This window comes from Symphalangus syndactylus, chromosome 8 (assembly GCF_028878055.3).
Source record: "Symphalangus syndactylus isolate Jambi chromosome 8, NHGRI_mSymSyn1-v2.1_pri, whole genome shotgun sequence".
In the NCBI taxonomy this organism is placed as follows: domain Eukaryota; kingdom Metazoa; phylum Chordata; class Mammalia; order Primates; family Hylobatidae; genus Symphalangus; species Symphalangus syndactylus.
This window is the reverse complement of record NC_072430.2, coordinates 27754066-27778817: the sequence shown is the minus strand read 5'-3', so window position 1 is coordinate 27778817 and position 24752 is coordinate 27754066. Positions and strand designations below refer to the sequence as shown.

Here is a 24752-nt window from a genome sequence, read left to right as displayed (position 1 = left end):
CTGAGGCAGGAGAATTGCATGAACCTGGGAGGTGGAGGTTGCAGTGAGCCGAGATCGTGCCATTGCACTCCAGCCTGGGCGACAAGAGGGAAACTCCATCTCAAAAAAAAAAAATCAGGAAATTTTACATAAATATCTCGAAGAGGTGTGTGAAGATATGAGGACTCAAAATGCAAATGGGACATTTTACCTATTCCTCGATTTTATATGAAAATCTTGGAATAAAGAGTTAAAGTATGCAAAGATATTATTATTTTTAGAGAAACAACAGATACAGTGTGAAATAGGATATAAAACTGGCATGTGTTTTCAACTGAGTGTGTGGACAATATGGCGGGTAGCTACTGTCCCAAAGGGTGGGTAGATTCAGGACTGCAGGAACCAAAGTGGGAAGCACAGTCACTTTAGAGAAAGGAGACAAGCTCGGAGAGCTTGGAAGGGGGTTGCCAAGGACACTAAGAGTCTGGTGTTTTGCCTCCGTGCAGATCCCGGTGGACTGTGCCAGGGAGAAGAATGCTGCCTCATGATGGTCAGCCTGCAGCCACCACAGTTTAGCTATAAATGGCTCCCTCCTGCCCCAGGTTGTCAGGGCTCATTAAGGCCTGATGCGAGACAGCCTGCGCCTGGGGGGGTACCAAAAATGGAGGAAGCCTGCGTTTGGAAACTTCCTTTTTCAGGGAGTGCTCATGGGCATTGCAGAAAAGAGCCTCTGGCAAGGATCTGGCATTCGCTCTAGGGCATGAAGGTTCTGGAAGAGTGAATTCAAGAGCTCCCCAGGGAGAGCTGCCCAGGGCCAACATGTCTTTGCATGGCCTCAAGGTGGAGATTTGGTTCCAGGTTTCACCACTCTGTGAGGCTTGATCCATCCTGTTTGCCCTGATGCTGCCCACATGGGAGATCAAACGGCTCTTTCTCAACAAATAGGCTGGACTGAAGAAACCTCAGTTGTGAGCACAGAAAAGATCAGGTCTTATTTCACTCCCGGAGTCATTTCTTAAGGGAAAAGTTTGGCTGGTGGGGGCTCCTTTCTTTGGGCTACAGCACCAAGAAAACAGACGCCAAATTAAAAGAAGAGAAGCAAAATTCAATCCTGTTTTAAAAAAACCGAATGTACAGACATATCTGTCTAGGGCCTTCTAATAAATCTTTGGCCTCCTCCTCCTCCCTCTTTAGTCAATCTGTACCCTTCCCACTAGCCATCACTGTGTTTTTCAAGACCCCAATCTCTTTCCTGAAATCCCCCAGGACTTCCCAATTCTGCTGCCCTGATGGATTCTGGACTCCAGCTGTGTGCCTGAGCAGATCACTCATCTTTTCAAGCCTTTGTTTCCTCATTGGCACATGGTACCTGTCCCAATGGCTGTTGCTGGGATCTATGGCCATGGCCCATCAAACCACCCAGCACCATCCCTGGCCTGTATTCTGCACCCTGTAACTGTTATTTTTTTAATCCCCGGTCAAGAGCACCAGTCTTGGAGCGGCCTGCCTGGATGGAAACCCCAGCTATGTCACATACTAACAACACGACATGGAGAAGGTACTTGCCCCTACAAAACTTACACTTCAGTCTCCCTATCTGTAAAGCAGGATCATGACGGCCCCTTCCTCACACGTTTCTCTGGGACGAATGAGTTAAAGCAAGGAGAGTGCTCAGAAGAGGCTCTGTACGTAGTAGAACGTTTCATGTTTTAGCTGCATCATCACCACCATCATCGCCATGCTATCCTGCCTTCTGCAAGGCTGCCTGAATTGCCTGAGCCTGGAACGTTTTCCCCAACAGAAGTCAGCAAGCTTGTTCCCTAACCAGAGACTCAGTTCAAATGGCTGAGTGTCTGTAAGGGGGGTGGGGAGAAGGGGTGGTGCAGGGAAAGGAGCGAGTGGTCAGAACTGCACGGCTAGACAGACAGCTCGGAGTGTGGCTGCTCAGGTCCAGCCAGTTGCTGCCCTGTGGCAAGGCATGCCCAGGGCTGCTCCATCTCCCAGATGTCAAGGGAAGCTAGAAATCCAGATATTTATGTAAAATTTCCTGATTTTTAAGTAGTGGCAATGAATTCAAATTTTCAAAATCACTCTGTCCAACAATAAAAAAACCCATCTGTGTACCAGTGTGCTGGCTCTGCTCCCAGGGCCATCAATCTGTGTCCTCTGCCTGGTGGGGCGGGATCACCTCCAAGTTCTGCCTCTGAACACTCGTCTCCTCCATGAGGCCTTCCTAGGGGGCCTGAGAAGAGACACTTGTCCTACTCACCTTTTGAGACCCAGAGCGCTCAAGGCCACCTTCTCTGACCACACCTTTGCCACTGCGGCCCAGGCATGGGCCTTCTGTTGTCCACTCCCCCACTAACGATGCACTTAGCAGCACTTAGCAGAGATCTGCAGGAAAGCTAAGTGCTTTAATGACACTTGTGTATGGATTCAGAGCTTTTTTTATTCCCCCCATGGGGATTTCCTGTATGCGGCACATTTGGGGGCAGTGCAAATTCTTAGAGGCTAAGTTCCCAGAGGCCAGGGGCTACTCTATAAAACTCTCTCTGAACACAGGGAGCACAGGCCTCAGCATCAGTGACTCCTTCTTCTGATGAAGGCCGAGAACGCTAAGGACACAGTGCATTGTGAAATGTCTCTTAGAAGAAATTCACACATTAACACTTCTTTCAACACCAGCCATGAGCCCACGTTGCCACTTTCCGGTCTCATTTTCACAAATGCAGCATTTCAAATGATGCCCAGATCTCCAACTGTGTAGACTTGAGTCAAACACAAGGAAACTGGCTCTCTGTATTTAAATCAGGCACCGGCTGCCTATGAAGATGAATTACTGTTGGTCTGTGTTCATTCATTCACTCATTCATTCAACAAGCATTGGTTCTCTCAGTGTCAGACGCAACAGTACTAGGCTCTAGGAATGGCGAGAACAATTAAGAACAAAAAGTCCTAAGACAAAAGTCTTCTCCCTCACACCCAGAATGCCAGAGGCTAGATGGGATCTTAAGAAACGGTCCCATCCAACACTCTTGTCCTGGTGAGGATCTGAGGCCCAGGGAGTTGACTATAAATTGCACATGTCTGGCTATGAAGGAGGGTACAAAAGGTGCAAAGGTTAAACCCAAAGCCCTTGCTCCTGGCCCAGTGCTCTTTTCAAAGCAGCATGCAAAACATTCCAAGCAGGATTCCAACTAAACCACTAACAAGGCCTGGGGTCAGCAAACTGTGACCTTCCAGGAGAAACCACTGGGCACACCATTCATGACTGTCCTCAAGAAAAAAGGTCTTCATAGGAGTAAGAAGCAGGAGTGCCACTCTGCACAGAGACCCCTCTCATTACCCTTCTACAACCAGCCTCCAGTGGCTCTCACACTTTTTTTTTTTAAATGTACCAAGGCACCCAAGGAACAAGACACCTCCCCATGAGTGCCAGAGGCTCACAGTAAGTCTAGAGGGCAGGGTGGAGGTGGGTCTGACACCAGCCCCAGAGGCACATCTGACATGCCCTAATAAAAGAACTCATGGTTGCCTGGTGCCAGTGGGGCAGAATGAGTGTGCTGGCACCACTCTTCCCTGCCTGCCACCCTCCTCACACTGCCCTGTCCCCTCAAGGACACCTGTTGTCATTTTCAAGGGGAAAATCAAGTTTTTCATGGAATAATTGGCATAAAAAAGGCTCTCCACACAATATGCTTCAATCTATCTCATATGAAAATCAATCAATCAGTCAATCATCAATCAATCAATCAGTCAGTAGGACCATGTCACTGGCGATCAGAGGGGAGAGTTAGGCTTGGACAGATGATTGATGAACGGCACTGAGGGAAGCAGGGGCAGGAATCACAGATGTCTTTGAGGACCTACGGTCACGCCACGTTCCACAAGGCCAGGACAAACAGGCTGGGTGGACGTCTATTTTGGTCACACAGCTGCAAACATATGATTTATGAAGATGTTTAACGCTGGCTCCCGGGAGGTTTGTGCATCACGCTATTGCTGTCCCGGCCGTAAGAAGCTGAGCCTCTGATGCTTTGCCCATCCTTCCTCTTCCCACTGAGCAAGGTGTGTTCTCAAGCTCTGATCCCTTCTGACTCTTCCCAAGACACTGGTTTTCTTTTCTGCTTTCCCTAATCCGTGAGAGTTTAAGGATGTGCATTATTGAGTTTGGCATCCATTGGCCTCAATGTTCTCTATCATTCCACTGCAAAGCTGCCTCTTCTTGATGAAATTTAGCTTTATTGATTTCTATTTCTGACTTGCTCGACACTGGCTCATTCATTATTCAGGGAAAATCTGGCTATGAGACCACGGTTTGATATTCTGCCAAAAGGAGCCTGAGCAGGTGAGACCTCTGCAAGTCTACTTTTCAAAGAATCAGAAGAAGCTATAAAAAGCAGTATAGTTTAGACCCCTCAAGATATTATTTTCGTGTGAATCGCAGGTCAGCTGGTAGGAAATAAACCGGTTATTTTTGAGCAGAGAAATATTCCATTGTTTAGCTGGAAAACAAACCCCTCCTTAACCACCTATCCTGCAGGTTGCAGTGAGAGTCCCCCAGGGCTAGGGCAGGAGGAGGTGGCTCCATCCACCACCATCAACAACTCACATGGACACATGGACCTATTTCCATTCCACCGTGAGGGGCTGAGTCCCACCACCTTCCATGAGGCCCATGGTGTTTGTGGGCAAGGCGACATTTTCAAGGTGTTACAATAAGATGCAGGGAATGGACCCATTTGGTTGTTTATTTTCCTTGTCATAGAGGACAGAAGTAAAGGAAATTGTATTCAAACCATAAAAAGAGAGGTTCAAATTAGAGAGTGGGAAGAAGTTCCTTCCACGAAGTTGGGCTGAAACATACTACGGAAGAAAGTAGCTGAATTACCCTCTAGAGAAATCTTCTAAGAACAGAACTAATCACCACCTGTAAGTACCAATTCGTGTATAATCCGATCCTGTGGGAAGAGACTAGATTAGGAAATCTCTCAAAATCCTCTCTGGGCTTCCCCACCAGGTGAATTTTCACCATAAAAAGTCTGGATTATGTTTAGTTGGGTATAGTGGCACACACCTATAGTCCTAGCTCCTTGGGAGGCTGAGGCAGGAGGATCATTTGAGCACAGGAGGTCAAGGCTACAGTGAGCTATGGTCACACCATTGTACTCCAGCATGGGTGACAGAGTGAGATCCTATCTCTAAAAAACAAAAAAATGAAAGTTTCAAAGACTTCAGCTAATGTCCATTTAAGGTCTTGGTGTGAGACTGGCTTGGTCCTCGATGTCCCGTGGATTTTTATTTTAACCTCAGAGCGATGCAAAGCGAGTGGCATGGGTGCCTGTGAGCACTCTCTAAGGAGTGACGTTTCCTCAGAATATGCTGCTGAGAAGACAATGATGTGGGCATTTGTACCAAGGCTTGAGGATGGTATCCTAACAGCAGAGTAGAGCCTTCATGGAGACATCATAAAGAATGAAACTGGGAATGACCAACCAACCTTGAGTGCACACACACACACACGCACACACACTAGAGCCATGACAAATGCATCACAAAATCATGGTGGGCCAGTGCTCTAAGAGGCAGCAACACCCTGGAGCAGTGGTGTTTGCCTGGCTTTTCTATGGGGGGTGAGGAGGAGGCTGAGCCAGGTGACCCTCAGCCTCCCACCTCCCTTAGTTTACTGACAATGGAAAACAGTTCTAATTTCATGTTCTATATTATTTCAACCCCCTGGAAGGGAGGAGGAGAGGAAAGGGGAAAGAAAGCTTCACAACCACAAATGGAGTGCCAAGTTTATGAATTCTCTTGGAATGGGCAAATCTGAGTAAATCCCTGTCACTGATAGGGAGATGACGATGATGACGGTGATGATGATGCCACCTTTCCTCCACAGATCTCTGGTGAGGCTCAAGTGAAGGCATACAGGTATGTGCCAAGCTCCATGCCTGGAACACAACAGGCCAGGTTAATAAACAGTAGTCATTGTGATACTACCTGGACCACTGAAGTCCCAGAAAACACCTACATCTTATTTTCTAAAGTGTAAGCAGCTTTTTTCAGAAGATAAATGTAACTAACAGTTACAGTGGTCCCAATTAAAGATATATTCAATGTGCTTTACCTTCAAATGTCTTCTTCACATGACACTATACCTTTCCCATCTATGTAGCTTCTTCTAAACCACATTTGTGAAATGGGTTAAAACGAGTATGAAGGTTCTCCCTCGGGAATGTGCCCAGGTCTCTTCCTGTTTTGGGGTCCTATCAGGCTCATTCGTCCACACCCTCTTTCCTTACTAGGCTCACTTCCTCGTGAGCTTCACCTCTCACATGCTCGGTTATCCCCTGATCACGAACAACTCACCAACTCTGTGTTTCCAGCTCTGGCCACGTGCCTAGCTTAGTTAGCTGTTTCTCACTGCCTAAAACAGAGAGCATCAAGCCTGTCTATACAACAGAATCACCTGGTGGCTTTGAAGACTACAGATTCTGGGCTGGACCTCAGACCCAGTCACTCAGAGACAAGAAGGCAATGTCCCTGGAACTATCACTGAATAATTGACTTCTACATGTCTGTTGCATTGCTTTGCCTAGAGAGATGTTACAGGAAACTGCCTTTGAAACCAGGCATATTATTAAGGATGTGTCTTGCTGTATGACTGATGATCTCTCTCTATGAGAATCTAAAGGACAAACATCTCTCAGGTTTTAGTATTACAGACCTCTGTGTTTCTCTTGGGTAATGAGTCAGTTTTAATCTTCTGAACATTTAAACCATTCAAATGATGATGTTTCCCTCTTTGCTCTGGTCACTAGGAAGCTCAGAGCCAAATTCATGACTGATCCCACTCCTAAACCAATACCTAGAACTTACAATATTAATTTTGTATATTAATGTTATCCCCTAACTTTATCTTGGGTTTCTTACCTTTATTTTCCCTTTGTTATAATTTCTGTACTTCCTTTAAAAAATAAAATAAAATAAAATAAAAAATAAAACCTCTAGGTATACAGCACTTTTGTAGGCCATTGCAAATTCTTTTTGGAACTAGGTGGGATACGTTAGACAAATTAATTAAATATAGTCATTGACATGCAGCCTCTCACAGCAGAGCAGCTCTAAAGCAGATGGTAGTGAGCACCAAGGTACAGACCAGGGCTCGGCAGAAACTTACAGGCTTTGGGGTCAACTCCCCCGACAGAAACCTTCCTTCCAGCTTTGTTTGTCACAGAACATCTGGAAGCCTATCTGAACTGCATATTAAATATGTTTTAAGATTATGAAAAGACTTAAGTGAAATAAAAACAACTACACACATTCAACCTCTGGAATCCTGACATTCAGTTCTGAATCTACTCTCAACCAGAATATCCACAGACAGAACTTCTAAAATGCTGGTCCTTATGGAACAGATCAGGTCAGTCTATGGGATTCTCTACAAGTAACAGCAGATAGTGGAAGTCTGCAGCCTCGTGTTGGGCAGTGTGAATGGATCATTTAGAACACCTGAAAAGTATTCCCCAGTTGTTAAACAACACGTAATGATTTTTATAATCCTGAGAACTCCAAATAGCTCACTGGTCCTCACCCTGCACACTAGATGCTTACATAACTGCTCCTCCACAGTTTTAATCTGAACTAACTCCCCAAATACTACCTGTTCCCAAATGTGATCAGTAAGTTCATAATCTGCCACTGAATTGCTTTCCCTTTTCTGTACGGGGATCTGCTCTCCCGGGCACAAAGCTGGGATCACTCCTGATGAGGCCAGGTCTCTGGGAGAGCCTGACCACTGCGGCAGCCTGCACCAGAGCTCTGGGCTGGCACCCCTGTGCTCCTGGCAATCAGCAAGAGAAGAGGGGCCCTCTCTTCCTAGCACTAACCCAGCTCATCTGTATCAGGTGGGAGGGGACCAGCCAAAGGCTGGCACAGCCTGGGTGCAGCCCACTTTGTCCCCAGGGTCATGTGTACGGCAATGGGCCTCATGGCCGACTTGCTATTAGTTGTTATTTCTTTCGCGTAACAGCTTAAGGATATGGATTGTATTTATTTAAAGATTAGAATGCTCCGGCACAGGCAACTAGGCTCAAAGAGGGGCCCAACTGAAAGCTTCCCTACCCCCTAATATTTAAGCAGCCCAAGTGTCGGAATCACTCTGCCATTTGTATGTTTGCAAGCACTGCTCAGATTTTTAAAGATCTTAACTAACCTTTAACATTACCCTAATGACATAAATGAGCAGCTGTAACATTTAGTTTTGTTCTTTTATGTATTTTAGTTGTGTAACCAATATATTTTTATCATGGCAAGTATAAAATTCATTAAAAACTATCCATACAATTCCACAGCTCAAAATAATCCCAATTTACATTTTAGCATATGTAAATTGCTCAGTCTTCTACCTGTGTTTGTGTGTGTGCATGTGTGTGCACGATCCTGAACCACGGGTTGAGCCTTGGGTTGGGCTGACCCTGGGGCTGGGGTCATCCTCAGTCAAACTCTGGACTATGCATATAGCAGTGGGTTGGGGCCAAGTCCAGGTAGGCCTGGCTGGGGCCTGCAATGTCCGAGAGAGATCCACCAAATGGTTCAGTGGTAGCTTCGAGGTGTGGAGTGCTTTCCTGTATGGCAAGCATGGGAGCAACACCACTGAAGTCTTCCCTGAGATCTATCATTGTGGGTCTGACTTCCCAACTCATAGATAGAGACACTGAGACCCAGAAAGACATACATGCTGCTAGCAAGTAGAAATGCTGGGACTCAAGGCCGGGGCTGGGCCCAGTATGATGAGAAAGAAGTTTCAGCTGTACATTCCTGCTTTCATTACCATATATACTGCAGTTTGGGTTTCTTTTCTACCTTTCCATATTTCTGAATATATTAAGAAGAGAAAGAGGGCCGGCAGTGGTCGTTCACGCCTGTAATCCCAGCACTTTGGGAGGCTGAGGTGGGTAGATCGCCTGAAGTCAGGAGTTCAAGACCAGACTAGCCACCAGGGTGAAACCCTGTCTGTACTAAAAATACAAAAATTAGGCTGGGCATGGTGGCTCACGCCTGTAATGCCAGCATTTTGGGAGGCTAAGGTGGGCTGATTACGAGGTCAGGAGATCGAGACCATCCTGGCTAACACGATGAAACCCCGTCTCTACTAAAAATACAAAAATTAGCTGGGCATGGTGGCAGGCGCCTGTAGTCCCAGCTAGTCGGGAGGCTGAGGCAGGAGAATGGCATGAACCTGGGAGGTGGAGCTTGCAGTGAGCCGAGATCGCATCACTGCACTCCAGCCTGGGTGACAGAGCGAGACTCCGTCTTAAAAAACAAAACAAAACAAAACAAAACAAAATTAGCCAGGTGTGGTGGTGGGCACCTGTAGTCCCAGCTACTCGGGAGGCTGAGGCAAGAGAATTACTCGAACCCAGGAGGCAGAGGTTACAGTGAGCCTAGATCGTGCACTGCACTCCAGCCTGGGTGACAGAGTGAGACCCTGTCTCAAAAAAAAAAAAAAAAAAAAAAAAAAAAAAAAAGGAGGAGAAGGAGAAGAGAAGGAGAGTTTACTCCAGTCTGATGGCTGGAAAAGAGAGCTGGACTGACCTGAGAAGGGGCAGGTTAATCCACCAGTTTGCCTGTGACTCAGGGCAAGCCCTGACTCTGGGCCCAGTTTACTTGTCTATTCATTGAGGATGGGGCCAGCTAGGTATCTAAGAAACCTCCTAGTTCTGAAATGCTATGATTTAACTTAGTCCCTGCACACACACAAATATACAAACTGGAGGTCAGTGTGATCTGTGGCACTTTGCTGCTATCACAAAAATAATGATCCCAGACACATAGGAAATACTATTTAAACTACCTTGTTCCAAGAAAACAGTAAGCAAGGAGCTTAGACGTCGGAGAGAGGAAATGATGAACTAGAACAGGGAAAATATGCTAAAGAGGAAGAATTCAAGAATTAAACTAGTCAAAATCAGGACATGTGGGTACCTAACCTTAACTAAAAAAAGAAAATATTGTCTTAACTCTTTCGGGAAAACAAATACAGACATATCTGAGATTCCCTGTGCCCCTGAATATGGGGCTAACAGAGTCTTCGGTTCAGAAACACTCTCAAGATAAAATCTATGTCGGAGTATTAATATTAAAATGATGCTAATTTTTTTTTTATTACAACACATTCTTAAGACATTTGGAAACCTAAGAGGCAGCATTAACCACTTAGTATTTACAAAGGGCTGATGTATGGAGACTTTCAGTTTAATTGGAGATAACAAATGGTTCACTGATCGGACAGGCAACCTTAATCATTTCAACAAATTCTGCAGAGAAAGAGGATTCTTTTCAAAGTGAACCTCTAAGGTATTGGTATAATTATATACGTTTCCCGATTAAAAAGATCTTGGCTATTCCATATTCCACTGGAAATTACAAATCGCAGTGAAATTGGCCTGCTTGTTTTTAAATCTCCAAAGTTTTCAAGCAGTGTTTTCTGCCTAGAAAAACGCTTGCTATGAAGTTTCAAGGTTTAAACAATAGTTTATAAAACAATTACTTCACCGACATACTTAACCATCAAGATACTATGGTGGAAAGAGAAACCACTTTTGTCTACATAAAATTTTAAAGCTTATATAATTTGCCAGTGTGTTTTGGCAAAGGCCTTCTCAAGTTTTTGCTGAAGGGTTTTCATTTTCCTAATTTTACTTATAGTCACTTAAGTTCATCTTAACTCACATTTGTGAACCTAACTCTCTGGCAATGAATTTTTAAAGAAAACAAAAAACCAACCCATTCTTGGGAGAGACTGACATTTCTGTAATCTTTGCCAGCTGGAATGTTCAAAATGGAATCTAAATATTGTATTAACAACATCGATAACAAGCAGGTTTGGAGAGACTTTATAAAATATGCTTGAATTGTGATAAAAATTCTTGTTACTTTGTGTTTCGTTCAGCTCTAAATTACCACATTGATTTGATAAAATCTATGACAATCCTATTTTTTAATCATGTAAGAATTCTGAGGTTCACTACATGTACATAATAAAAATCTGAAATCAAATAGGTGTAATGAAATTGCAGCTGCCCAATCATTTTTGAAACTTTCTATCGGAATAACGTATGTCCAGCAAAGTCCTTGTATGTGTACAGCTCAGTGAATTTTCCCAATTTACCATGTAATTGCCAGGGTGGTGCCTCATGCCTGTAATCCCAGCACTTTGGGAGGCCGAGGCAGGGGGATCACCTGAAGTCAGGAGTTTGAGACCAGCCTGACCAACATGGTGAAACCCTGTCTCTACTAAAAAATACAAAAATCAGCTGGCATGGTGGCGGGCACCTGTAGTCCCAGCTACTTGGGAGGCTGAGGCAGGAGAATCTCGCTTGAACCTGGGATGCAGAGGTTGCAGTGAGCCGAGATCACACCATTGCATTCCAGCCTGGGCAACAAGAGTGAGACTCCATCTCAAAAAAAAAAAAAAAAAAAAGAATTTACCACGTAATCAGCACCAAATGAACTAACAGGGGGCTCTTGGCACCTCAGGAGCCCCCTTTTTGCCCTCCCTAATCATTACCTTGCACCCTGTATTAGTCCATTTTCATGCTGCTGATAAAGACATACCTGAGACTGGGTAATTTGTAAAGAAAAAGGTTTAATGGGCTCACAGTTCCACATGGCTCAGGAGGCCTCACAATCATGGCAGAAAGCAAAAGACACATCTTACATGGCAGCAGACAAGAGAGAAATCAGAGAGCCAAGCAAAACGGGAAAACCCTTATAAAACCATCAGATCTCATGAGATTTATTCACTACCATGAGAGAACAGTATGGGGAAACCACCCCCATGATTCAATTATTTCCCACAGGGTCCCTTCCCACAGCACATGGGAATTATGGGAGCTACAGTTCAAGATGAGATTTCGGTGAGGACACAGCCAAACTATATCACATCACAAGGATAACCAGAACCTTGGCCTGTCTTTGTATACTGTCCTTGGCTGAGGCAACATCCAGCCAAGGTGATCAGATGAGAATCAGGCCCAAGAAAAGCAGGAACACCCTCAGGGTGGGCTCACAAGGAAAGGGCTCCCCATGAGTTTCCACTGTCAGGAACTTGGCTATGAGGATGCTACTCAATTTCCACAAACAAGTGCCATCCACATCAGGAAGATGTTGGTATCACCTAACCCCAACAGAAACAGAATCAATTCCTTCTCAAGTAGGATTCCATGCAGCTATCTTCTTCATCAAATCAAAATTCTCAAAGACTTCTACATCCCCCTTCTATCACTGCTGCAATAATTCTTACTGATGATAACAACAGCTTCCATGTATTCATTCCTTACAAGGTGACACTGTGCTAAGAATGTACACATCTTTTCACAGATGTTCAAAGAGCATGATATTGAGTTCAATAGGCACCAGTCACTGGATTTTCCAAATAATAATTCCCTGTGTTCAAACTGCATGTCACATGCAGTTTTTGTCTTCATCATCTTATTTAGAAATTGTACTATGAAAGCTCCTGTGTGGTGGACAGGGCAGGTGTTAATAGCTTTATCAGCTAGGAATCTTTCCACCTTTAGCGATTTTTAAAAACCGAATTGAAGAGACTTTATCGCCTGTGACTGGGGAAACCAGGAATAGTGATGCCTTTCAAATGGCATTTACCAAGTCCTATTCTCTGTCCCCCAACTCAGCAACGCTGCTGGTGAAAACAGGCTTGGACAGGCTCTCCTCTGTTCACAGGTGGCTGCCGGCAGCCCCTGGGGCTACAAACAGCAGCTTTGAATCTAGCATTTCCCCAGTGTTCATTGGAAAAGGTCTGAGAATCACTGTAATCAGACCAGCCTCTATCACATGACCACCCAGAAGCACCAGTGTAGCCAGGGGAATGAGAGCGACTTAAACTAGTGGTAGAGACATCACTTGGAAGCACACAGATGAATGGACTTGAGGGGATGGAGGGCTCTCCAGCTGCAAGCCAGGGTTAATTCCCAAAAGAGGGAAAAGGAACTGTCCATTATAGCAGCATGGCCACTTTTAAAAACAAATCATAGACCCCCAAAAAGGTAAAATTACACATGCAAGTATACATAGCTAGTAAGTGGAAGGTCTAAGGCCAGACTGCAGAGCTTCCTATTTGAGACTTTCAGCTTTCTTTTCATGCTAATTGCTATTATTCATGGGTATACAGAAATGCCAAGGTCTCGGGGTATACGGTGATGTAGGTCAAGTTAAAATAATTTCCAAGAGGCTCAGAATCTTAGTTGATGATGACATTCATGTTCCCTGGTAGGGTGGGAATGCCTGAAACAGCCTTAGCCAGACTTGCCTCACTGGTGGTGAAGGAGGAGTGCGGGGTGGGACACAGCTGCCCATTACTGTGGATTCATCTTAAGCAGCCAACCTTGGGATCTTCTCAAACTGCCCTTAGCAGCCAAAGTTGACCCCTACAGTCCCAGCTTTGGGATACAAGAAGCTAGGACAGTTGGTAAATATATTAGTTCAGGCTGCCAGAACAAAATACTACAGACTGGGTGGTTTAAAGAACAAAAATTGATGTTCTCACAGTTCTGGAGGCTAGAAGTCCGAGATCAAAGAGCAAAGAGGTGGCATGTTTGGGTTCTCCTGAGGCTGTCTCCCCGGCTTGCAGGTAACCGACTTCTCACTGTGTCCTCACGTGGCCTTTCCTCAGTACATGTACGTTCCTGGTATCTCTTCTTACAAAGCCACCAGTCCTTATAAAAACTCCTCCTTTATGTCCTCATTTCATCTTAATTACCTCTTTAACGGCTCTATCTCCAAATTCAGTCACATGCGGGGCGGTGGTGGTGAAGGCTTCAACATATAAATTTCGGAGGCGGGGCGGGGTGGGGGTGGAGATGCAATTCAGTCCATAACAGTAAGTTACATGCATATATTTTACAAACCTTCATAGATTTCCTACCGTGCGCTGGGTAACCTGCAAGGTGCTGGGGATAGAGATAAGAAAACTACAGCCTCAAGGAGATTACAGTCTGGCTGGAAGACAGAAGTAACGGAATAACCAAACAATCTTAGTGGTTCCTGCCATGGCCAATGAGCTCAGATCCTGGGGGACATAAGTAAGATGTCAGGGAAGACTCTGCTGCTTATAGGAGAGGCTGCTGTTGCTGCATCTCTTAAATCTACCCTCCTGACCAGCTCGATATGGTCAACTGTGCACTTCTCCATCACAATGTCACTCCAGGCCCTAAAACAAAAGAGATGCCATTGTATTTGCAGCAACAGCAAAAGCTCATTTGGCAAAGCTCACCCAGTAATGAGGCTCATACCAAAGGCACGAGCCATGAGTAAATGCACAGACAGCACTTGAGCATGACACGTGTGTATTTAAAAGCAAAGGGGAAAAGTGATGAAGCAGGATGTAGGGAGAAAACATCACCACCTCCCTTTTAGGTAGTTTACCTTCTTCCCTACAGGAAAAAGGACAGGGAGATGAAAGAAATGTGTTTCAGGCAGTTGAGGAGCAATTCTGATAAAGGTACTGTGAGCAGGTTTGACCCTGAGGAGATGAGGGTGGCTAGACAGCGGGTTCTCGGGGTAGATGGTACAATTTAAATCTTACATTTAAATGAGGCATATATGGAAGGGCTGGGAACTAACATAGGAAACTGCTGCAGGATGGTGAGCACTGCATCACGTGATTACAATGCGCAAGTTGGCCAGGATCCCTGGCGCTGCAGTGGTCATAGCTGGGTTGACACTGGAAAGACAGGGAAGCAGCCACCTTCACTGGGTTAGGGGAGAGAGGCTCACCAGGTAGACCAGGAAGCAGGGGCCGGGGCAGTGCTCTGGCTGGGGGAGGTGAAATGGGAGGACAAGTGAGGTAGCAGAAACTCAGATCACTATTAGTCTAGCATGCCTTTGCATTTCTCTCATTATCCAATCTACTTAGGAAAAATAATAATAATCACATCTCAAATCAGTATAATTTGAAGAGTAATTGAGTAATGAAAATCCAGTTCAGAACCAAAGATATAGCCTCTTCAATCTCACTTGCTAGTTCCCAACTTAATTTTTAAAATTAAGACACCTCTAATGAGACTCAAAATTGTTCACAATGAATCCAAAATGTAGTGAGGGGAAGATAAGATGTTAAAAGAGAAAATGTGCTCCATTTCCAAAATGATCAGAGTATGCGTGCGTGTTGGCGGTGGGGGCCGTGGCAGGGGGTGAACACAGTTCTTCTCTATATAAGGCCATCTAACTATAAATGGCATTGGTTGGACATGTGAGTCAATGAACTTGGAGGAAATGGGGAGTGCCTAAAATAGCATTTGTGCTATAGACCTGAATTTAGCATTTGAGGGACCTGGCTTTGAATCCTGACTCTGAAAATCCTTCATAATAATACATACACACATATACACACATGCTCATCACACTTAAACATATATGCACCTACACACACATACAGCTACACATTCATTTAACACATATACATATATGCTGCTTGGCTTAGCCAAATGCTCGACTTTAAGCTTCTGTTTCTTCATCTGTAAGATCAGGAAGATACCACCTACCTCTCAAGAAGTAAATGAAATTACATGTAAGCCAGGTCTCTGCAGCTCTAATGGGGGGGTACGTGGATGTGAGGGGTATTACTACTATGATCCTACTTTCTTTAAATCAAGTCACTGTCTCTGAAAACTCTCCAAGCTCACCTTCTATTCTCTCAAGGGACAGTCAAACCACTAAGTGGGCCTCTTAAGACAACAAAGAGGCTGAAATGACACTGACACACAGAAATCACCAGTGCTGTATACTTAGTTTAACTAACACTGTTAATTAGAGACACTGTATTCATCATGACTCTCGACTGTACATAAGAAAAACCCAATTCAAGCTGGCTTAAGTATAAAGGAGAATTTATGAGCCCATCAAATCCAGCCACAGGTAGGGCAAGGAGAGAGTGGCCCCTGTCTGTGCATCTCTGTGCTGGTTCCATTTCCCGTACCCCAGCGGATTCCACGTGTAGGGCATGTGAGGCCAGCACACCCTGTGGAGCTCCCAGAGCCAGGATGCGAAGCCCAGGATGGAATTCTGGCCTGGACTGGGCCACGTGCCCATCCCTCCACCAGTCGCTAAGGCCAGGGAGTTTCTGTAAGAAGCTGGCACCTCCCATTTGAAATCTATGGGAAGTGGAGGGGTGGGAGGAGAAAGCTGTCCTGATAGGGCTACTGGAACCCATACTGTCCACGTGAGCCACCACAACTTGGACCTATGACAGCTGCAAAGTTGAAAAGTGAAAACTTCATAACTGTTTCTTTTCCAGGCCATGCATGGCAAAACACAGGGACAAAAGTCTCCCACAGCCTGAGAAATACAATACACAAATGACCAACACACAATCGACCTTTATACATGTCACAGCCTTCTTGTTTCTTATCACAACCTCCTCACAAAATCCCTCAAAATGTGGGAAATGAATCCACAACTAGGACGTTGGGAGCATCTCTACTGGCAGACGTCATCAACACCAAGACCTGTGGTTCTAACTCCTCGCTGCAACGTGTCAAATTAGCAGGATCAGATCATCCTGATCAAGCCCCATTAGAAATCACAGCCTACGGAAAGAGGGGACAACCAACGTATGCTGTGGTGACCATGAGGTAGGGAGAAGTTCAACACAATCCCTTCAATGACTTTGTAAAGCTCCGTATCACTGCAAGTATGGCTGGCTGTCTTGCAGTCTCCCTGTGGTCTCTGAAACTAGTCTTTGCAAATGTCTTAGTCTAGTTTGCATTCTTGAAACCAAGGGGTTAATTTGATCGGATCTGCCTGTACTGCTTGCTTTTGGTCACTTGCTTTTTGTTATTTCTTTTTTCCTTTTTCCATGAAGCTGAGGCCTTGCCACTGAATGCTGGAACTTGACCTTCACTGGCTACTTTACAGATAACATTCATAGGTCACCATGGTAATGGTCCCAACAGTTGTTTTTCAGGAACTAGGGCAAGCTCCTGTCCAGTTCAAACCAGTTAGGACCACTGCCCCTTCAACTGGGCCTGCGAAAGTGCCGGAGAGGTGGCCTTTTGACATTGGAGGGCCAAAAGCTCCACCCCCAGATCACGCTAATGCTGCCATTTACTGAACATACTTCCTTTGAGATGCCATGAACCCCGACTATGCTTGTGCAGAATGAACCTGTTACTTCATTTTTTTCCCCATTGCCAATCACCTTTCCCCACAAGTTAGACCACCCTGCTTCCCTAACCCATAAATATCCCTAAGCCTTATCTTCAGGGAGGTGGATTTGAGAGCTGTTCTCCTGCCTCCTCACTTGGTACCTTTGTGAACAAATCTTTTCTCTTTTGGAAAACCCTCCATGTCACAGTGATTGATTTGCTGTGCTAAGGCAGAACGGACCTGGACCTGGCTGAAAGCATTTTAGCACAATCAGAGGGACAGATCACAAGCAATTCCAGCCCATCTCCAAGGAACTTTCTTTTTCTGTCACATTTCTGCAGGATCTTAGTCACTCAGAAGGGTCAGAAAGAATAGCCAGTCAGGACTCCTATTCCACTCCGCCCATAGCCATCCCGTGGGCATTTGCCTTATGCATCAGGAGCTTCAGAGAGACTGAAAACAGTCTGAAACATTCCTAAAGGTATCACTTCAGTTCAGCTGGAGAAGGATCTATGTTACTATTGCTTTTGCTGTTGTCTGTTGGGGGTGGAGGTACTGAACATCTTAGGAAATTGCAGGACATCGTAGAAATGCTACCATAAGCATCATTAATTCTATTTACTGGATACTCAATCATCACCAGGCACTGTGCCGGTCTCTGTCCATACATTATCTTTTAATTCTCACAAAATCCCATGAAGTAAGTACTACTATCTATTTGACTGACTGGAAAGGAAAGGCTCAAACTCATTGGATGAGTTGCTCGAGGTCCCTCGGCTGGTGGGTGGCAGAGGCTGGCCTTTGAACCTAAAGTTGGCCAGCTCCAAGGTCCATATACTTCTCTCCTAGTTATGCTGCCTCCTCTGGAGTGAAGTGTGGCAATGGCACCTGCTCTTGGAGCACCTACTAAGTGCCAGGGATGCTACACAGATCATCATCAACCCTCACAGTAATCTTGCAAGAGGGATATTTTTTTCATTGTATAGTAGCTCAAAGAAGGTTAGAAAACTTCTCCAAAATCAGGTGAAAATCAGGAAGCAAGGTGTGGAATGGACTCAAGTATGCCTGACTTAAAAGCTGAGGTCATTTACCCTATGCCTGTGTGTCATGACTCACAAAGGCCAACAGGGGACCTGGGGAGAAAGACGGGCAGAGGGATGGCAGGAGAGATTCATTCTGGAAGTTCACACTTGGCACTGGTAAAGGCCTGAGGGGAGGGGCCACATTCACTCATGCATGTGCACACGCACACCCGCTCCCCTGTCACGTGCACCGCAGCAGGCACTCCCCAGAAACTCTGAGCCACACCTTCTGGTTGTTAAGGGAACCAAACAAGAACACAAACTTGACCCCTTGCAGTTTACAGGTAGATGATTTTAAGTCCATGTCTGAAACTGTCATGTGAACAGCTCACTCAGAATATATTCTAAAAAGTTATTCTTCTTCATTAAAATCTCTTGGGAATTGTATAAAAATATTTCTAGACTTCCATTTACAGTTCAACAGAATTTCAAGAGGAATGACTTTTTCAATTGTATTTTAAGACTGAGCACTTTGATAAAAGCAGGCTCTGCAGTGCAATGTGATCCAAGGTTGCTTAATCTTTATATTTTATAATCTAACTGATATAATTTAATAGACTAGAAAAACATTTTTAAATGCTCAAAAATTAAATAACGAAAGATTCCTATACATGAATTATAACTGGTGTAAAATTACTTGTATCTATATCTGTCTATCTACTAATATAAAATTCACATAGACTAAAATAAAATATTCATTCTATTAAAGAATGGATGGGTTCCTCTCATTGTGTTAATCTTTGAATGACTAATTTTAGGATTTCCTTTTTTCTCTATCGAGTTTTTAAAAATCATAGAGTGAACCGTGTAGGAACCAGGAGGGAAAATGAAGCACCTTAATGACTTAAATGAAAGAAGACAAAGTTTTCATTTCCATCTTTTTCTCTTATTGTCAATTACTTATAAACATAACAGGATTCTCCCTCAGCCCTAGTCTGCAAAACACTGTAGAACATCCAATTATCTAAAGTAGAAAACTGTTTAGAAATATTTATGCCACTTTGAAGTAAAGACTGGTGTGAGTCCAAGTTTCTGTGACTTAGAGCAGAACAATTGCTTCAGACCTTGTTTTTCCCATCTACAAATGGGAGTAACCATATCGAATGCATAAGGCTAGTACAAAGAAATAACGCAGGCTGGGTGCAGTGGCTCATGCCTGTAATCCCAACACTTTGGGAGGCCGAGGCGGGTGGATCACCTGAGGTCAGGAGTTCGAGACCAACCTGACCAACGTGGTGAAACCCCGTCTCTACTAAAAATACAAAAAAATTACCTGGGTGTGGTGGTGGGTGCCTCTAATCCCAGCTACTTTGGGAGGCAGGAGAATTGCTTGAACCCGGGAGGCAGAGGTTGCAGTGAGCCGAGATCGCACCACTGCACTTTCAGCCTGGGTGACAAGAGCGAAACTCTGTTTCAAAAAAAAAGAAGTGATGGTTGCACAATGCTGCGACTATTAAATGCTACTGAACTGTACACTGTAAAATCATTAATTTTATATGAGTTTCACTTCAATTAAAAAAACTTATAGGTGTTACATGTGGATGGTAAAATTAGGAGTAATTATATCTTTAGATTGTCTATTTTCTGTAACAAAGACATATTATTTTGGTAATAAAAGCAATAGATATTATTTGGGGTGGGCAGGGGGGACTGACATTAGAAACAAAAATTAAGCCGGGTGCGGTGGCTCACGCCTGTAATCCCAACAGTTTGGGAGGCCGAGGTGGGCAGATCACCTGAGATCAGGAGTTTGAGACCAGCCTGGCCAACATGGTGAAAACTCTGTCTCTACTAAAAATACAAAAATTAGCCGGGCATGGTGGCGCACACCTGTAGTCCCAGCTACGCAGGAGGCTGAGGCAAGAGAATCACTTGAATCTGGGAGGCAGAAGTTGCAGTGAGCCGAGATCACGTCACTACACTCCAGCCTGGGCAACAGCGCAAGACTCTGTCTCAAAAAAAAATAAAAAAATAAAAATAATCCTAATTTGAGGAGCGAGAAAGAGGCATGCTAATACAAAACCCCAGAGCCCTGAAATGTTTTGCTGAAATTGGCCTCCTATTCTTCTATGAGGGGGCTCCTGTCCCTTCCCTCTTTGTGAAACTCTGCACCTTTCATTTCAGTGATTTCCCCAGTTTCGGACTGAGCCGCTGCTTCTTCACGGCCACTGCTGTTTGCTACTACTTCTCTCACTGCTGTAAACCTAGCTCTTAAATATGGGTCAGCTCTCTGGACCCTTTTCCTCTTTTCCATTCTACACCCTCCTGCAAAGCTCATCTATGCCCATAACCTATGCCCATAAGCTTCCTCCCCACCCTGATTCCCCTCTTCCAAAGTCCAGCCTCAGTTTCCACCTCCTACTGAACAGTTACCCTGAAACATGAGATTAAGCCCACACACACCCCAGCAGGGATCTGGCCTGGAGGAAGCTCTTAATAAAGGCCTCAATTTCCTGACTCCTCTGTTTCTGTTCACAAAACTGCCATTTTCTCAGTGTGCATCACTGGATTTTGGTTAAAATGGTTACTATACACGGGTAGCGGGAAGAGCTGAAATTAAAGTCAGACAGGAAAATACAGGATATCTGACTGGTATTTTCCCAGATTCCACACCAGGCTATAGCCACTGGGGAAGAAGGGGGGTAACTAGAGATTGGGCAAATTTGGAATCTCAAGAGATGGCAAAGATCAGAATCAACCAAAGCCTTCTTTTTAAATTGCATTTCCTTGTATTTTAAAAGTAACTTAAGACTGTGTTCTGCATGTTCTCAGTGACCACATAAAACCTTGAGAGATCAGAGCTGCAGACCAGCAGCCCTTTAAACTCACCGCTGATTTTAAGCAAAAGCAGCTAGCTGACTCTATTACTGTAGTTACAGAAATAGCTTTACAAACAACTCAGTGCAGAACAATAAGACAAATGATGCCAAGAATACAGGGCCCCTCCTTGAAACCAGAGGGCCTCTGCAGGCCCAAAGAGGACAGAAGGCAATTAGGACTTAGGGGTTGGGGGGAATGGAGAGAGGTTTTCTTATTTTCCTTTTCTGTCATTGCTAATTTTTTTTAATGTGTATGCCTGAGGGTGAGAATCAGGAGATTTATGCATTAGGTGGATGCCCTCCTTTGCAAAATGGACAAAAGAGTCAGCTTGCGGAGCAGATTAGATAGAAGAGGCCAAAGAGCCCAGGGGCTTCAAGCTCCAACCAAATGGGAAAGCAATGAGTGGGCGAGGGTCAGGGCAAATCCAAACAAAACCTGGGATTCATTGGCCCTTACAGAGAGGTAAGGGGTGCCAAGACTCCAGACCAGAGGCTGTGGCCAGACACAAGAGTCTGGTAGTGACATCCTGGTCATATCAGAGGGTGACACTGAAAATGGAAATCATGAGAAAGGAAGGTGTTTGGGAAAATGCTCCTTTGGAGGGTTTTGGAAGTTTTTTCAACTGGAATATACCTATGAGAATGAATGGTCAGAAACCTGAGGCATGAAACATTGAAGGCTAAAGCTGACGTCATATGGAGCATTTGTGAGGTGTCAGGCACCAGAGTGACTGTGACATTCACAGTTCTTTAATCTTCACCAAGATTACAAAGATCACAAAGACCTTGGGCCTCAGGTTTGATTGTAAAATGGGGTTGTGAGAAACACATCTCACAGGCCCATTTTACAATCAAACCTGAGGCACAAGGTCAGAGAGCTGGTGCCCAGAGAGGGAGGGATTCAGCCCCAGTTTGATGTGATGCTAAAGTCTGTGCTCTTTCACACAGCTATGTGTGTACCTGCTGTGAATATACACTTTGAGAGTATCGAGTACAGCTTGGTACTTATGAGCTGGGTGAACTTCTCAAGGAAGCAGTCCTATTTATGAGGAATTAAAAGTGTCTGAGATAAAGATATGCATGAATTCTCTTTCAGATTTATGTATACATCCAACAGGCTCTGGGCATCCTCAGCCTTTGCCCCATCCTGAGAACTGCCCTAACAGATGGGCAAGAGGCCTTTGAGCCAGGAAGGTGAAGAGCGCAAGGAAACCACATTCGGAGGATTTTAGCCCTATTTTCCTAAGAGTTGCAGTTTTGTAAAATATTTCAATAGCTAACCTTGATTGGGAATTTAGCATGAACTGTCCTATGTGCTTGACTAATGTGAAACCACCAAATCCTCGCCAGGACTCCAGGAGACAAGCATTGTTATGACTCCTAAAGAGAAGTTAAGCCAGCTGCCCAAGAAACCAACACAGGGTTCACTTCCAGGTTGTCCAAACCTATAATATATTGTATTGCCTCCCTAAGATCCATAGGACCTTGGAAAATCATCTTGTTTGGGGATGGGGATCTTCAGCGCCTTCCACCCACTCTGTCCTCTCCTTGCACCCACAGCAGACACAGCTGGCTGAAGGTAACACTCTTTCTCCACTGAGCCAGAACTAAGCATCAAAATCCATTCTGACCTATTTTGGGGGAAGTTGCTAGAGTGGATCAGAGCTGGTACCAGATAGGGAATCTTTGCCATTGCTGAGGTCTGCTCCTTAATTTGCAAATGAAGCTCTAGGTATGCCACATGGCTTGTCCAAGGTCACAAAGTTTACCAAGTGAAGGGCTGAGACCAGAACCCAGGTCCCTTGACTCATAATCCAGTGTTCCTTCCACTATAACTTCCTCTTGAGCCTTTCATGGCATGAAAGACAACCAAGGTGAGGTATCTCACACATCTCAGCAGTAAAAGTTTGTAGCAGAGTTATGGGAGGGGGTAAGGGTTGTGGAGAATGGGTAATAAACGCAATTACTCCCAAGTAAGTTTGGACATGAAGCCAACCTAGAACATGGGAAACTGGTATTCCTCAAAGCAAGTCATCTAACAATCGTGTCAACTTCATGCACATTCTACGGATTGCATGTACATTGGTGCACAGGGAGGAACAGCATGCATCTCACAGCAGAAGACCTGCTTTCCTTTAGCCCTATTTAAGCTGTGGGGGTGGGTAGGTGGGAGTCTAAGGCAACACAATCCTCCTCTGCGGGCTGAAAATGCCTTTAAGTCCTTCCATTACATTAGCTCGTCCAGTGTGAGTTGTCAGAAGTAAATGCATGGCCAGGCGCAGTGGCTTAAGCATGTAATCCCAGCACTTTTAGAGGCCAAGGTGGATGGATCACGTGAGATCAAAAGTTCGAGACCAGCCTGGCCAACACAGCAAAACCCCATCTCTACTAAAAATACATAAAAATTAGCTGAGGGGGGTAGTGGATGCCTGTAATCTCAGCTACTTGGAAGGCTGAGGCAGAAGAATCACTTGAACCCGGGAGGCAGAGGTTGCAGTGAGCCAAGATCACACCACTGCACACCAGCCTGGGCGACAAGAGCGAGACTCCATCTCAACAACAACAACAATAACAACAACAACCAACAGAAGTGAATGGAAATAAAATATGTTAGATAATTTATTTTAATTCTACCACTGCACTAGGGACACAGAGTTGATAATAATTAGTGGCCCAATACTACAGTGATGGAGAAAACGAAGAGGGAAGAATGACCAGAAGGGTGTAAGGGTGTCAAGTGAGTCACTGGAAAGGTTTGTAAAACCAGTGGTTTCATCTGTGCTGACAGTGGCTGGGCTTCTTAGAGTGGGTGGGCCAAGCAGCCTTTTCCAAGAAGGGCTAGGACTCGTGGTCTGACCACAGAACGGGCTGTGAGTGGTTGAGAGGGTGGGACCTGGACATCCCCTGGGGATCTCCAGCCTAATCCAGGACTGGACACACAGAGATGTTATCACAAAGAAATGCTTGCAGGTGTGGTGGGGAGGGTAGGCCCAGGGAACACCTGCTTAGAGGAAGAGCTAGAAATAAAAGCAGGCCAAAATGGTCAGGCAGTAGCTCCTCTCTGAACAAAACCCCGTGGGGAGCTCTGAGGCCAACAGGGCCTACAAGGCCAAGAGGGCAGAAGGAGGAAATAAAATCAGCATGGCTTGTGGCAGCTTTCAGCAGAAGGCATGAAGCTACCAAGAGCAGAGGTGCCTATGTCGTTTTGGGATGAAACCATCAGAGACCAGATGAAGGGTCAGATCAGGGGTGAGGAATGTCTTTAATTATGAATCACTGACTCATTACAACAAATCATCCAAGGGTGATGTTTTAATAAAGTAACCTAATTTTAAGTTTGATGGGTGAATGGAATATGGGGGAGAGGGACAGGGAGTTTGGAAATGGGAAAATATAAAAAAGACTTTATTCTTTTCATTAACAAAATAAGCGAGATTAGTAAATGAATTAAACGAATAAAATAAAGAACACATTTCAAACACATAGAGACCATAACACAGAGACACACAGACACAAGAAGAAGGGACAGCGGGGACACCTGTCAGCTGGCCACGCCTGCAGGGCTCTGAATAAGCCACTCTTCTGTTCAGCCCGCCCTGGGTCCCCTCTGAACAATGAGCTTGTCCCCTTCTAATGCTCTGCTTGGTTTCCATTGTACAAGAACTGAAGTGCTCTCTAGCCTGCTGAAACTGTCTGTAGCAGC

At 44.9% G+C, this 24752-nt stretch overlaps 1 protein-coding gene and 2 long non-coding RNA genes across 26 annotated transcripts in view; all 3 read right to left on the bottom strand.

Annotated features, from left to right (window-relative positions):
- FOXN3 (forkhead box N3) overlaps positions 1 to 24752 on the bottom strand; it is a 463072-nt gene that overhangs the window by 96722 nt on the left and 341598 nt on the right. The gene's annotated exons all lie outside the window — the stretch shown is intronic.
- The window catches only part of LOC134737292 (uncharacterized), an 88313-nt gene that overhangs the window by 60068 nt on the left and 3493 nt on the right, over positions 1 to 24752 (bottom strand). The gene's annotated exons all lie outside the window — the stretch shown is intronic.
- The window catches only part of LOC134737290 (uncharacterized), a 47963-nt gene that overhangs the window by 22507 nt on the left and 704 nt on the right, over positions 1 to 24752 (bottom strand). The window contains exon 2 of the long non-coding RNA XR_010122033.1: positions 1 to 24752. This exon is cut by the window's left edge and continues 22507 nt beyond it. This is a non-coding gene — a long non-coding RNA (uncharacterized lncRNA).